We start from the raw sequence: 6,220 nt of genomic DNA, 5'->3' as shown, positions 1-6,220 counted from the left end.
TGGGAAAGGGAAACAGGCAGGCAGAACTTTTGATACCTGCTCTGTGCAGGAAGGAACTTGTGTTTGGTGCTGGGGAAAGTGAAACTGACTCTCAAGGAACTTAAAACTTACTCATGACTAGAGTCTATGAGAATTTAGAGGACTTTGCCTTTTTTTTTTCCTTTTATTGGTACCAGCATCTCAAATAAAGTAGCACTCAACCAGTACTTTTTGAATGAATGAATGAATGAGTGTTGAATAAATGAAAAGTAATCACAACGAAGGCATTTCAAAGTCAGGAGAGAGTTATAAATAAAGGGCTATAAAAACACAAAGGAAAGGTAATAAATTCTGACCAGGTTGTTGGACCATGTGTATAGGGATGGAAGATTTGACATCTGGATTGGACCTTGATAACCAAAGTTTTGATAAGTGGTCCAATGGGTTGGAGCTCAGAGGGAGACTGTTCCTACCAGAGGGATCAAAGGATCAAAGATATGCAAGTGAATATTCAATCTGGAGAACAGAAAGTGGTCTGGGGTGGTTGGAACTAAGGGTTGTCAAAGGGTATGACAAGAGGTTAGATGAAAAGGTTGTTTGGAACCAGAATGTAAAACGACCTCTTGTCTCATAGTTTGGATTTTATCATATAGGCATGAGATTAAAACAAACATAATTTCTATTGAATTATATACATACAGTTCACAATATTTAAATAATACCAAATATTTATTAGTACAACATAGACCTAATAATCTGGGATTTTTTTTAAGTTTATTTATTTATTTATTTTTCAGAGACAGAGAGAGAGAGAGAGTGCGAGCACCAGTGGGGGAGGGGCATAAAGAGAGAGAGAGAGAGACAGAGAGAGAGAGAGAGAGAAGGAAAATTCCAAGCAGGCTCCACACCACCAGCACGCAGCCTGATGTGGGGCTCAAACCCATGAACTGTGAGATCATGACCTGAGCCGAAGTCAGATGTTTAACCAATTGAGCCAATCAGAGGCCTCATTCTCTGAAATTTTGAAAGGTAATTCTCATGATACTGTGGACAGAGAATAGAGTAGGAAGAGACTAGATTTGGAGGGACAGTTGGTTACTGCCCTAAATCTTACGAGAGAAAAATGGTTTTAGGATTTCCAGAATTTCAACAAATAATGTTAACTCCATTAATCATTTTCAAATTCTGCCACAGCTTCTATAATTAATAGTGCTTTTGGACTCCTTTTCTTCATTAGAGAGTCAACTCAAGAAATACATGCTGTGGTCCTATTAGGCATTGTGTACTTTGGGGTAAGCAGAGCAGGACAGAAGAAGAAGTTCCCCGTCTAAGGGAAGACTGATTTTAGCCTCAGCCTTAAGGAGTGAGTTATCAAATGTTTAGATCTTTGATAATCTGATTGGTTTAAAAAAAAAAGATATTTCAGTGCAGTTTTAACTTCTTTTCTCTTTTTAAGAGGGTGGATGTCATTTCATATTTCTAAGGGCTGTTGTCTAAGAACTGTGTTCTAGGCTTTGTCCATTTTGTCCATTTGGATTGTTGATCTTTTCTCTTGGTTATACATTAGGGGGAGGAGTTGCTCATGTTATGAATTGTAACATTTCCCCCACTCTCTCATTTGCCTTTGTTTGTAGTTTTCTTATTCAGAATCTTTAAATATACTCAGATATACCCATTTTTTCCTTTTATGGCTTCTGAGTTTGGTATCTTATTTTGAGTGACATTTCACAGTTATAAAAATGCATCTGTGTTTTAGTATTTTTATAATTTCATTAACCCATTTAGAGTTTATTTTGGTTTACCTTGTATTTTTTTTTCCCCCAGTGGTGACTCAGTTATCTCAACACTGTTTATCAAATAATCTATAATCTATCTTTCCTGTACTGATCTGAAATTCCATCTTTGGCTTGGTTTAATTTGATCCCTGCATTACTGTATAATTCTAATAGTTTTTAATTTATGCTATTTGTAATATAAATTTTAATGAAAATTTCTCCCTCTTTACCTCTTACTTCCAATTTAATCCTCCAATTTTTCCCTGGTTTTATTAGTATCAACTGCGATTTTTTCCCTTGATGATTATTAATTTTTTTACATCATAGTTCCTCTCTTTTAAGAATCATTTTGGCATTTGCATTGTTTCACAACATTAACAGCATGTATTTTGGACTGAGTGCATATTTGATCTGGAGTGTGTGATTTCTCTGATCTTTTCTTCAATTCTCCTCCTTGTTCACCAGGCTCTAGCCATCCTACAAGCTTGTTTATATTTCCTTAACTTTTTTTTTAAGGTTTATTTTATTTTTGAGAGAGAGCACGAGCAGGGTAGGAGGAGATGCAGAATCTGAAGCATGCTCCAGGCTCTGAGCTGTCAGCACAAAGCCTGATGCAGGGCTTGAACCCATGAGCTGTGAGATCATGACCTGATCTGAAGTCAGACCCTTAACTGACTGAGCCACCCAGGTGCCCCGCAAGCTTGTTTCTATTTTAAGGGCCTTTGCATCTGCTGTTCCTGTTGCCGAGAGATTACTTTTCTCGATCTTTGCATGGTTTTGATTCCTTTTCATTACTCAGATGAGATGTCACTAGACACACAGGCCTTCCATGACCTCCTTGGCTAAAGTAACTCCCACCCAACCCATTCCTGTACCCAGGTATTTAATTTTATTTTTTCCATGGGCTTATTGCTATCTAATAGGATTCTATTTTATTCATGGTTTACTTGTTTATTTACTTTATTTTTTCACTAGAATATAAGTTTATGAAGGTAGATACCTTCTCTATTTTGCTCATAATTTTATCCCTAATGCTTAGAGCTGTGAGAGGCATGTTAGGCCACTAATATTTAGCAAATAAAGATTTGTTGAATGAATGAATGAATAAGGCCTTGCTTTTTTTTTTTTTTTTTTTAGAATGTTTCCTTATTCTTCTAAACTTCTTATTCAGCATGCTCTGGGCCAATCCTCCTTCTGCCTTTCTGTGTGGGGAATGGTGGTCATTGTTTCCTTCCTTTTAAGAACAGGCACAATTGGCCAAGAAGGCCAATCTGGGGTAAAAGGGCAGGAAAATCTAAGGGTAGAGGGTCCTTGGTCATACGGGCCAGCATACTTGCAAATGGAGTGGACCAATTCATTTATTTTGAAAATAATTTATTTTGAAAACTCAGGTTGTGGGATTGAGCCCTATGTCGGGCTCCATACTGAGCATGGAGTCTACTTAAGATTCTCTCTCTCTGTCTCTCTCTCTCTCTCTGTCTCTCTCTCTCTCTCTCTCGGGGCACCTGGGTGGCTCAGTCGGTTAAGCGTCCGACTTAGGCTCAGGTCATGATCTCATGGTTTGTGAGTTCGAGACCCACTTCGGGCTCTGTGCTAATAGCCTGGAGCCTGCTTTGGATTCTGTGTTTCCTTCTCTCTCTGCCTCTCCCCCACTTGTGCTCTGTCTCTGTCTATTGAAAATGAATGAATGTAAAAAAAAAAAAAAATCAAAAAAAAAAAAAGATTCTCTCTCTCTCTCCTGCCCCTCTCTCCTGCTCATGTTCTCTTTTTCTCTCTCTCTCAAAAAAAAAAAAAAAAAAAAAAAAAAGACAGATAAAACAGACAAGCAAATTCATAATTATTTCATTTGATAGTAAAAGTCTTGGAGAAAAATAAAGTAGGGTAAGGAAAAAGAAACTGAAAATGTTGGTAGGGCTACTTTATATAGGGTGTTAGGAAAGTTCCCTCTGGATATGTAACATTTGAATTTGAAAACAAGACGGGGTGGCCTTAGTTGTAGGTTTCTGGAGAAACTTATTTTATGACACATTAATGAGCCATGATGCATGGTCTGGAAAATTCTGATAAGACTTTGTTAACTTGGCAAGGTTTGAATTTATAGTAAATGAAGCAGGGAAGCATTAGAGGATTTCAAGCAGAAAAATAACATGATCTGACTTACATTTCAAAAGAATTGATGTTCTCTGGATAATAAATAGACTTGGTGGGTGGGTAGGTTGGGGGAATGTGGACGCTGGGAGACTTGTCCATTCAGTCCTTGCTGTAACTTTTTTTACTTATCACCATTATAATTCATCAAATTTCTTTTATCAGATATGCTAAAAATAGGCTAGTAATAGCCAGCTTTAAGTAGAAGTTTCAAAATGTGTGTTTTCAAATGAAACAACACAGGTAAAACCTGACAGAATTGGTGCTCAGTAAACTTCAATTTCCTATTTATCCTTCAGTCTTAATTGAATCTTCTCCTTGGCTGAACAAGGTTTATCTGGAACAGAGTCTAGTTTCTCTACAAATCTCATTTAGTTGTCCCATCTTGGTTGGCCTCAGGCAGTCTTCCTTTGATGCCACACTTATCTTCTGGGATCTCCACCTGCACAGCCAATGTCTTCTGACTCAGCTGGCATCTCCATGGTAGATCAGAGCCTTCTGTCCTTCATAAATGGCTCAAGGCACATGATAACTTTGCTGTTGCTGCTGATTGCAGAGAAGCTCTTAATTGTGTACATCTTGCCCTTTAACACAAGTAGCTAATGAACAGGAAACTGCTTTTTTTAAGGAGAAATTTCCTTTGCAAAGAACAGATAGTGAAAGCTCTTTTATCCCAGACTATGCTTGTTATTTCTTGTTTCTTTCTCCTTATTGGTTTTCCCTCCTTTGTCACTCTGCTTTGTGTCCTGGGAGGCTGACCTTTATGGACTACACCAAAGGCTCCGTCCCTCTCTGATTACAGGTTAGGTCTGGCAAACTGCAAACATCAGTGAGATCTGAAAATGGGAGGGAAATGGGTTTGGAGTATTTATTCTTCCAGCTTCCTTTATGCTGGGCTGCCACTGGTTGGGTTTGTCCCTCTACTAAATGTCACAATTCCTGAGGACTGCCCCTTTGTTACAACTACAGGCATACTTCAGAGATATTGTGGGTTTTGTTCCAGACCATTCCAATAAAGTGAGTCAAATGAAGTTTTTGGTTTCCCAGTGCATATAAAAGTTACATTTACACTATATTTTAGCCTATGAAGAGTTCATTATGTCTAAAAAAGCCATGTATATACCTTAGTTAAAACAAGTCATTATTGCTGGGATGCCTGGGTGGCTCAGTCGGTTAAGCATCTGGCTATTAGTTTTGGCTCAGGTCATGATCTCACGGTCCATGAGTTCAAGCCCCACATCAGGCTCCACACTGATGGTGCAGAAACTGCTTGGGATTCTCTCTTTCCTTCTCTCTCTGCCCCTCTCCTGCTCGTGTGCGCCCGCGCGCTCTCTCTCTCTCTCTCTCAAAATAAATAAATAAATAAATAAATAAATAAACTTTAAAAAACACATTTTATTGCTAATCAATGTTAGCCATCATCTAAATTTTCTAATCACAGCTCCCCATAACAAATATAGTAATAATGAAAAAGTTTGAACTATTGCGAGAATTATCAAAATGTGGCACAGAGATATGAAGTGAGCAGATGTTATTGGAAGAATGGCACCAAATGGTTCTGATAGACTTGTTCCACACAGGGCTGCCACAAACCTTCAAGTTGTAAAAAACCACAATATCTGCAAAGCACACTAAAGTGAGGAGCAATAAAAAGAAGTAGGTCTGTATAGCTTCTCTCTCTGTGTTCTAGTAGCTCTCTCTAACCCTTAAGACCAAGGGGTGGTAGTGGCTCCTCATAGGGTCTGCTACTGGGGAGCTTCACCGGCCTTTGTGGGTTTCTCTTACCACTGTCTACTCCTTCGTAAACAGATGGTTTATTTAATTCTTCAGTTGTCTTGTTTCCTGCTAGTCCCAGATGGAAACACAGAGGTTTCTCTGCAGGAGTAGCTGAGTGGAAAAGTATAAACTTCTGTACAGGGAAATACTTAAAACTATTCAAGTATCAGAGACAATTTTATCTTAAAGCAATAGAAAAAAAAGGGGACTTTTCAAATTAACCTATCAGTTTAGCCTATGGACATCAACATACGTATACTTTGGCTTGTATGTAGTCCATTCAAAGAAGAATTGGCATGGGGGTGCCTGGTTGGCTCACTGAGTGGAGTGTGCAAGTCTTGATCTAGGGGTCATGAGTTCTAGCTCCACACAGAGCTTACTAAAAACAAAGCAAAACAAAGAAGAGTTGGCAGAATTATTTTGAGGACTGAGTATTTTATATTAAGCATTAAACAGCTACTTGTATACTTTCAAGACCCACAAAGACTAGGCAGAAGGACAATTTCTTTATAAAAATTTTTTCAACTGGCAAAGAAAGTAAT

The sequence above is a fragment of the Neofelis nebulosa genome, chromosome 6 (genome assembly GCF_028018385.1).
Source record: "Neofelis nebulosa isolate mNeoNeb1 chromosome 6, mNeoNeb1.pri, whole genome shotgun sequence".
Taxonomy (NCBI): domain Eukaryota; kingdom Metazoa; phylum Chordata; class Mammalia; order Carnivora; family Felidae; genus Neofelis; species Neofelis nebulosa.
Note: the sequence above shows the minus strand (reverse complement) of the source record.